This window comes from Hippocampus comes, unplaced genomic scaffold (genome assembly GCF_001891065.2).
Source record: "Hippocampus comes isolate QL1 unplaced genomic scaffold, H_comes_QL1_v1.1 scaffold200, whole genome shotgun sequence".
In the NCBI taxonomy this organism is placed as follows: Eukaryota; Metazoa; Chordata; class Actinopteri; order Syngnathiformes; family Syngnathidae; genus Hippocampus; species Hippocampus comes.
In genome coordinates, this window is record NW_017805460.1 from 131,312 (window position 1) to 141,658 (window position 10,347).

At 42.4% G+C, this 10,347-nt stretch overlaps 1 protein-coding gene across 1 annotated transcript in view; it reads right to left on the minus strand.

Moving 5' to 3' along the window:
- LOC109518663 (RNA-binding protein Musashi homolog 2-like) overlaps window positions 1–10,347 on the minus strand; it is an 89,296-nt gene that overhangs the window by 26,911 nt on the left and 52,038 nt on the right. The gene's annotated exons all lie outside the window — the stretch shown is intronic.

Below are 10,347 nucleotides of genomic sequence, written 5' to 3' on the forward strand. Positions count from 1 at the left end.
AATTACAGCACATTCTCTGTTTTATCCAAATTGTTTGTTTTAAAACAAGTATTCCTTAGTTTAGTATCCGCACATCGTTTTAGTATACATTTTTTAAAACATATATTGTGGCAGTCATAAGGAGCACACACGATTGACTGTAAACATGTCTTTATTCCACGACTGCCGACAAGTGGATCTATTCTGAACAAGGACAGAATAGTGTCCGCCATAATATTTATTAAAAGAAAAATAAATAAAAGTCCGCGAGAGAGAAGCCCGACCCGAACCTGTTTTACTTCCGCATTCCTGTCGTTTTGGTCCGCAGCAGAAACTGCACGTGTGACCGCAAGTGGAGCTGCGCCGACGCTGTGCCGGTGCTGTTACGCTCAGCGGCTTTGCACGTGTGACTGCTCCACAAAATTTGCTCCGGTGTAAAATATATCGCAACAAAATATTTCGGTGCAGCGTCGGACCAAATGTGTGCCATGTGAACAGGGCTTAAGACATAAATCTTAATACTGAGGAAATACTGAAAATCCCCTTCCACTTGAAAACAAAAAAATAAGATAAAGCAACAAGTGAGCTAATTGGTGCTTTGCAGTAGCATCAAATACAACACTTCAAGATGATGATTGAGCGCAGCGGAACCACAGGTCACAAACTTAGTTCATTCCGAGACTCTGTTCGTAAAGCCAAAGTAATTTCTTCCATTAACATGAATAGAATTGGAATTAATCGATTCCAGCTCCAGAAGTTATGCTGAATTTGTCTTGATGAATGTCCTTAAAAATAATGTAAATAAATTGGCACTGAGAGCTAATTTCCAGCAAAAGACAAAGATACCAAAAAATCTGTGATACAGGGAGCAAACAATGTTTACACTGTGTGAGAGAAAGCACAACACAGCATTTCACGTGGCTGCTGTGACTTGCTCACGCACTGGAACATAGTTCTCGAACCGAAGTAAGTTGAAAATCTTGTTCGCAAAACCATTTGTTTATGAACATGTTCCACGGGGAACTTAATATATTTAAGTGAGGCGAGAGCACTTGCAGGGGCACTCTGGACTCTGGAAAAACTCATTCCAAAACACAAATTCCGGAAAATATATTTTTTAAAAGTTCTGAAAACCCCAATAAACAACAAATAATAACCAATGACAGTAAACAACAATCCGACGCCGGGTTGTCGGCGTGGCAGAAATAAAACCAAATCTACTCGAAAGAAAAACAGAATCATGATGGTAAGTGTGCTCTAACACCGTGTGGATTGTCTAGAACAGAAAGCCTTCCCTCTCAATCCTTACTCACATTACTTCTCATTCCGGCAGGCTTTGCTTTATTCTTGTCAGCTGAGAGCACAATTTTCTTTGGGTTTTTTCAATCCCCAATTGTTTTTCTGTCGGTGTTGAAAATATTTGGCAGCTTTTGCTCGTGAATGCATACAATAGGTTCCATGTCTCCAATGCAAGGAGTGTGGTGTTGTGCTAATGATGTCTACAAAAAACACGAATACCCACCCACCAACTTCCTTGTGGCCCCACCCCCACATCTTGAGGCAACATTTTTGAAAATATTTGCTTTGTTTTATTTTTGCAGCTATTTTTTTGTTCGGAAATCATAATGTTGATGGGGGGGGGGGGGTTCCCCATCACTCAGACCTTCAAAATATAATGTAACAATAGTATGATTTTGTTTGATTAATGGTCACTCGATTCTGTAACACCTTATCACAGGATTACTGACGATAATGTTAAGTGCGCAGGCCGATGTGATGAAAATATGTAAAATATGTACATCGCTGTAAATAAAGAGAGCAGAATGAGGACACTGAGGTAGAGTGTCACATTCACAGTACGGCAAGTGATAAGGGACATATTGCAACGTCCATACATTAGGGTTGGAGTAGACCAGGGTTCGACAATTCAAAGAGTGAATCTGTGCCTGTTCCATATGGATGAAAAACACAAACCCCTTTTGACATCTAATATAAAGAGAGGCTTTATTTTTCCTCTTTATTTTCACCACGAGCGGGTTGGCAATTTCTGTGCGATTCGTCAGTGCATCCACCATATTGGATTTGGCTATTATATAGTCACAATATCAGCAATTTACATGTAAAATGTTGTTTAGAATGGCCTAATAATATCAAAATTAATGGTTCAGTCTTAATCTCATGAGTTCTGGCTTTGAGTGTAAATGGTTGATACATCTCCAAGTAGCAAATGAACAAGGCATTTTCACTGATTGATTCGCTTTCCAGCAGTTGTACAAGAATAACAATGGTATCATTATTTCGTTCACAGAATTCCATTACATAAACTTGTATATGAAGTATATGAAAATGAATTTTGAAGAAAAGGTCAGTGAATGGACTTGTCATTAAATGAAAAGAAAATCTTAATAGCAAACCTTAGGTGAGCAATGCAAGTTATGCATGGAATTGTCAATTTTATACACAACCTAAAGTCACGGGTCATTAAAAAAATAAATAAAAATAAAAAGAATACAAACAGTGCAACATGAATCGAACATCTATCCATCCATTTTCTTATCCGCTTTCTCTTCACAAGGTTGGCGGGGGGTGCTGGAGACTATCCCAGCTGTCTTCGGGCACTCGGCGGGGGACACCCTGAACCGGTTGCCAGTAAATCGCAGGGCACACATAGACAAACAACCATTCACACTCACACTCACACCTAGGGACAATTTAGAGTGTTCAATTGACCTACGGTACAAGTTTTTGGAATGTGGGAGGAAACCGGAGTACCGGAGAAAACTCACGCAGGCACGGGTGAACATGCAAACTCCACACAGGAAGGCTGGAGCCGGGATCGAACCAACGCCCTCAGCACTGTGAGGTTGACGCGCTAACCACTTGACGACCGGGCCGCCTTGAATCAGACATAAATGTGTTAAATATAACGCAGCGTCAGCTGTCGGTGACACAAACATGCATTGAACAATCACGGCTCACATTTTTTCTGAGTTTGGTCATGTGAGTTTCGCAAGCTCAGCTGTGATTGGTCGTTACCTGAACAACTGTGATGTCATTTTCATTCGACAGCAAGTGGCAAAATGGTTGCCCACTGAGATGGATAAACACAAGTGGATGTTGGTGGATGTTGCTGCTTAATTCATATTCCACAAACGCAATATTAATCAGAATCATATGTTTTGGCCTTTCATCTAGAACTGCTTCAAACAACAAAGCGTATGAGGGAAAAGTGGTTAAGATTGCACAACTGTTTGTGATTTTATGTTGTGTGTTGTGTTTCTTATTTACATTATGTTAACTGTTTTGTAAAGTGCTTTGTTACAGCTGCATCTGTTGTGAAAACGCCATATAGATCAGGATGTATTGTATTGTATTGGCCAAGAGGGCCGCATACAACATAGAACTGGAAAGGGCTCTTTTGAGATGACTTCCGTTTAAGAATTAGGTCTGGCGACTGGTCTGCCCACATGGAAAATAAGGTGAAGGAGACATTACAGTATTTTATTCTAAATTCAAAAGAATTTCCAGGTGTCTTTGGCATGTTTTAGTGCAGACATAGAATAGAATGCTGTGTTAGCAGCAGCTGGCTGCTTACTTGTGAGCATCCTTAAGGACACTGAAAGAATTTTTGTGGTGCATGGACAAGTTGCCAAAAACAAACACTCGCCGCTCCCGCGACGCCAACAACTTTACAGAGCAACCAAGTGTTGTTTATTCGAGGGAAATCGGTGAATCCCAGAAAACTCAATGCCAATTTACTTATTGTCCAAAAACTAATTTACGCAAATACAACCCCTATTTCTCCATATCTGTTTTTGAACAGCGGGGTTGACAAGCAGAATGACTCATTGCCAGACACATTTTCAGAAAGACAAACTAAATTAACCATTAACTCAAGATTTATTGGATTGTTCGATGTCATATTTGATGGGTGAGCAGGCACTCCAGAGACCCAACTATTGGTATACAAACATCAAAAGGTCAATTTTCCATCAGATACAACATTATATTCCACCTGTTGATGAAGTTTTGAGCTCAGACAACTTCCATTATAAATGATCCCTGTCACTCACCCCTCTCCCAGTTTATGTCTCCCATGGTAACGCCTTACCTTGGTTTTCTGAAAATGTCACGAATGTCCATGAAATACCAGGATTCCAGCCCGGCATCCAAAATCTAACAATACACAGCACAGTGTCTGGCTGCTAAGGCTGTGGTGTGCTGATAAAAGGCATAGAACAATCGAAAGGGAGCAAGTGGGCCATTTCTTTAGAGCATCAGGTGACAGGCATTCTGTCAGCAAACAGAGGACTGAGCTGATCTCAACCACCTGTGGACCATGTTATGGTTATCTGTGCCTCAGTGATAATGTAGGTGTCTCTGGAGATCTGGCACATGTATGGCATAATCGCTGATACAAAGCACATGAATTCAGAATCCCAAAGAGTGCAATGCGGGCAAGATGGACAGTTGCAAGATGGAATGCTAGTGGATAGAGGGGATGCAAAAAAACGGGGAAGAAATGTTAACTGACATTTCCATTAACTGCTGCATCTGTTGTGAAAACGCCATATAGATCAGGATGTATTGTATTGTATTGGCCAAGAGGGCCGCATACAACATAGAACTGGAAAGGGCTCTTTTGAGATGACTTCCGTTTAAGAATTAGGTCTGGCGACTGGTCTGCCCACATGGAAAATAAGGTGAAGGAGACATTACAGTATTTTATTCTAAATTCAAAAGAATTTCCAGGTGTCTTTGGCATGTTTTAGTGCAGACATAGAATAGAATGCTGTGTTAGCAGCAGCTGGCTGCTTACTTGTGAGCATCCTTAAGGACACTGAAAGAATTTTTGTGGTGCATGGACAAGTTGCCAAAAACAAACACTCGCCGCTCCCGCGACGCCAACAACTTTACAGAGCAACCAAGTGTTGTTTATTCGAGGGAAATCGGTGAATCCCAGAAAACTCAATGCCAATTTACTTATTGTCCAAAAACTAATTTACGCAAATACAACCCCTATTTCTCCATATCTGTTTTTGAACAGCGGGGTTGACAAGCAGAATGACTCATTGCCAGACACATTTTCAGAAAGACAAACTAAATTAACCATTAACTCAAGATTTATTGGATTGTTCGATGTCATATTTGATGGGTGAGCAGGCACTCCAGAGACCCAACTATTGGTATACAAACATCAAAAGGTCAATTTTCCATCAGATACAACATTATATTCCACCTGTTGATGAAGTTTTGAGCTCAGACAACTTCCATTATAAATGATCCCTGTCACTCACCCCTCTCCCAGTTTATGTCTCCCATGGTAACGCCTTACCTTGGTTTTCTGAAAATGTCACGAATGTCCATGAAATACCAGGATTCCAGCCCGGCATCCAAAATCTAACAATACACAGCACAGTGTCTGGCTGCTAAGGCTGTGGTGTGCTGATAAAAGGCATAGAACAATCGAAAGGGAGCAAGTGGGCCATTTCTTTAGAGCATCAGGTGACAGGCATTCTGTCAGCAAACAGAGGACTGAGCTGATCTCAACCACCTGTGGACCATGTTATGGTTATCTGTGCCTCAGTGATAATGTAGGTGTCTCTGGAGATCTGGCACATGTATGGCATAATCGCTGATACAAAGCACATGAATTCAGAATCCCAAAGAGTGCAATGCGGGCAAGATGGACAGTTGCAAGATGGAATGCTAGTGGATAGAGGGGATGCAAAAAAACGGGGAAGAAATGTTAACTGACATTTCCATTAACTGAAGAAGGAACGCTCTGGAGAGCAGAGATCAGGGGTGGCCAAACTTTTTTGACCGAAGATCGACTCATGAAGCGACCAATCGACCCGATCGCACACGTGCTAGCATATACACACATGCACGCACGCACACGGGCGCCCAACCATGCACACGTGCACATTTGCACGGACGCACGCCACAATGAGCAACAGACGGAACGGCCCCTAACATGAAAGAAACTGAAACACAACAGACACAAAAATCTTCCCCTCAAATTTCCTCCTCCCATAGCTTGCGATCAACTTGGGACTAGTCCGCGAGCTACCGGTCGATCGCGATCAACGTAATGGGCACCACTTGCACAGATGGTCTTAATTAGGGCTGCTTAAAAAATAAAAAAATAAATAAAAAATATTCAGCAAATCAAAATGTATTTTTCTTCAATCAATCCTTTTAAAATGTCTTTTCCCCATCAACTTAAGTGACTCCTCGCATCACGTGAGATTTTGTCACGATCACAAAGTTTTGGGCTTTCAAAAAGAACCCAAAGATAGCAATGAACTGAAACTTTGCGAGATTCACAGGAATGTGAGTTGACAGTGTTTTTGCCACTTCATTTACATAGCCTGCCCTGTGGTTGGAATTGATTTAAATGATTATTTATTGATTTGATCAGGTGATGTTTAAATAAAACACGTTTAATGTGATTAATGCATTGGGTTAAATCCTTAATGTAAATACAGTCAAACCTCGGTTTTCGACCATAATCCGTTCCAGAAGGCTGTTTGAAAACCGATTTGTTCGAAAACCGAAACCATGTTTCCCATTATAATCAATGTAAAAACTGTAATCCGTTGCAAGTCTAGAAAACAACTATTTTAAAAGCATTTTCAAAATATTTTACACCATAAACTGAATTCAAATTTAATAAGAGAGCAAGTAATATGTAAAATACTGTATAAACAAACTACAGTGAAACTCCTCTAGAAAGAAACCTACATGGGCGAAAATACCCCCTTATGTGAAAAAATCTTCATGCATTAACACAATTCCCATTCTCCTGCCCCCCATACGACGAAAACCCCCCTGTTGCGTTATACGAAATCATTTTCTCTGCTCCAGCCTCGCGAAGACATTCACTACAACTCAGTCTTATCCAACAGCGACCTCTACTGCTTGGTTCGAAAAAAGGCAACAGCAACCACCACACTGTTTTACATAGTGAACGATGTTTATTTCGGTCACAGCTGCGAGTTTCCTGGACGTAACATACTCATAGCTGCTCTGCCATTGGCTTACCGAGCATCATCCTGGCCTCCGATTGGCCAAGAGGGACCTCACTGTCTATGTGTAGATACTGAAGCTAGATCTGTAGCATCCGTTCATTGCATGACAGGAAGTATTTTTTATTGTTAGATTCAGACGAGGATGGACATTGCATTGCTAAAATGGCTACAAAACGGACCTTTTGATGTCAAGCAGCTAAGACAAGAGCTCTGATGCTGGAAGAGAGGGTAAAAGTGATCAAAATGAAAGACGGAGCAAGCAAAATAAAAGACATTATCCAAGACATTGATGTAAGTGAAAGTGAATGCTGATCGTAAATTTCGCAATTTCTTTCCCTTTTTTTCTTTCTACACTGACAATATGAAGTGTCAAATAAGTGTGTGCTCATACTTATGCACTATTGGAATAAAAATAGAGTACACAAACGTTTGTGTGTGCGTGTACACATACGTTTGTGTGTGTGGGTGTGCTCACCAGATTTGGTAGGATACGAGGGCGGGCCTGGCCTGGATTGCTGCTCACAACCGTCAACTCGCAACAGTAGCCTGGCACCTTCCAATAGTCCGGAGCAGAAGGTCTGGTTATCCACACAGAATTTGCATCTAGCTTTATCGTGCCACCCAGAATTAACCATCTTCATTCATTCTCATGTTTACCTTACGCCCCTGTTTAATAAACTTGTTTTTCGTAAAGTCTGCGCGAAGATTCCACTTAAATGGCATTGCCAAACTCATTACAGATGTGCCACTTTTATCGCCGAGCACACATATGGCCCTCTTCAAAAATAAGGGGCAGGGGTTTTACTTTTGCCCCCCGCCCCCCCAAAAAAGAGCCTGCCTCAATAATTGAGCATTAAGATAAGAAATCTGAGATCTGGAAGTTACATGAACTGAAGCATTACACTCCGGCGTCCTCATAAACCTCAAACTAAAAGCAAAGAGATTGTTTAAGTTATCCTACTGAGAATGACTATATTTGTTACACTTAATTATCAACAATGATAACTGATGATGACAGTCAAATCATCGAATGTGTCATTTCTATGCCCATACGTTTTAAGGCAAAAAGTAATTTTCAACTCCAGCCTGTACTGTCTAAGCTACGGATGAGTCTTGTTGCCTTCTTTTTACGCAATACTTCCATTTGTACTTTCACTAACAATTGTGTCACAAATCCATCCATCCATTTTCTGAATTGCTTTATCCTCACAAGGGGGTGCCAGAGCCTATCCCAGCTGTCTTCAGGCAGTGGGCAGGGGACACCCTGAACCAGTTGCCAGCCAATCGCAGGGCACACAGAGACGAACAACCATCCGTGGCCACACTCACACCTAGGGACAATTTAGAGTGATCTATGAACCTGCCACGCATGTTTTTGCAACGTGGGAGGGATACCGTAGTACCCGGAGAAAACCCACGCAGGTATGGGGAGACCATGCAAACTCCACACAGGAAGGCCGGAGCTGGGATCGAACCCACGACGTCTGCACTGTGAGGTCGACACGCTAGCCACTCCACCACCAGGCCACCCTGTCAGACATGAGACTAATAAATATGCAGTGTAAAGTTTGTTCTGTTGTTTGAGAAAGCAGCTGTGATAGGCTGTGAAAATGCTGAACAAAAATATTCGCAAAATCAGCATCTCATGCACGCTCTTGTGGCCATTCAATTGGAATGAAACTGTGTGGGCGACCTGTGCATTGTGCTGCGAGATCTGCCTTGGAATTTTGTTGCCAGCTTCAAAGTCTGCAGCAATATTCACACGTTTCTCCACCATCATCTACGTCACATCACAAAAATTCTACTTCTGCTTCCACTGAAGGTGGATGCAGTTGTGGATTTGCCATGCCCACAAATTGATATTCTGCTGTATTTCCAGGTCTTGCCCAAATTTTACCGCAGTCCTTTTCCCCCTGCGCTGCCTTGCTTATAAAGTTGTGGTCAGAGGAAAGGCAGACGACTGACCAAACCGACAATTTGTGACAGTCACAGTGCTGTCGCTGAAAGACATGTTTTATGACAAAATAGCTCCCATATATTGTCTCTCTATGCCAGGCCCGTCCCCTATTTTGACGGAGCTCTCTTCATAAGGAACAACTCCAGTTTTCATTGACAAAGATGGCTCCTTGGGGAACTGACAACCACAATACTGCTGCCAGTCAAAGTCCTCACATTACTAGTGGGCTTCAGGCAACAGCTTTCGTGCATTTATCATCAAGCTCCTTCTGGACTGCTTCAGCCTCCATATGACGGAACCCTTTTAAGTGCAGAGGAAATTGGCAAATCCTCTATGGTGAACAGGGGCAGGAAGACAAGAACGAATGACTTTCAACTTGTGTAGCCTGGTTCGTTTGGCGCTGCCGACACAAGTTCACCATCTGACCTGTTAGCCACTACCAGGAAGAGGTCTTCTCCTAATTTCCTTATGTACTAAGATTTAACCCTTTCAGGGACAGCGGTTACTACAGTGGACAGCTTACCATGTTATCAGGGTACAGGGTGCATGAGAGGGTTCAACAAAAGTGGGTGGAGGACTATAATTCATATTATTTTATTCATATTAATATACTCTATACCTGGGAGAATGGAGTGACCACTGCAAGTATAATTCCTCATGCATATATTTTAAGTCTGTCCTTGGGCAAAAAAACGTCACCCACTTTCCCTCCAGTGTCACTCACACTGGTGCACGGCAGGACATGAATGTTTGGTGGTGTTCGGAATACCCGGGGCCATGCATGTTTTTGGAACGTGGGAGGAAACCGGCGTACTCAGCGAAAACCCACGCAGGCACGGGGAGAACATGCAAACTCCACACAGGAAGGCCGGAGCCATGATCGAAACCCGGTACCTCTGCACTGTCAGGTCGACGCACTAACCACTCAATCACCGGGCCGTCGCCCTATTATTCTTATTATTTTATTATTATTACTATTATTATTATCACACAGGAATCAATCAAATAGGGTGCGATTTGGACAGGATCAATTGATGTGTGCAACCCTGCACTGACTGCCCAGTACTCACTCAAAGTGTGTTGAATTTTCCAATAAAATTTCACGACTGGCGAGGCTTGGCCACTGGTTTTACAGTGGTTCAAAATGTGAAAATATAGAAAAAGGAACAAACAACGTCACCACGATCACACCTATTCAATTTGATTAATGTGACGCCACATGTATTCACCAGCCTGGTAGTCGAGTGGTTAGCACGTCGACTTCAAAGTGCAGAGGTACCGGGTTCAATTCCAGCTACGGCCTTCCTGTGTGAGTGCGAATGGTTGTTCGTTTCTGTGTGCCCTGCGATTGGCTGGCAAACGGGTCCGGGGGGTCCC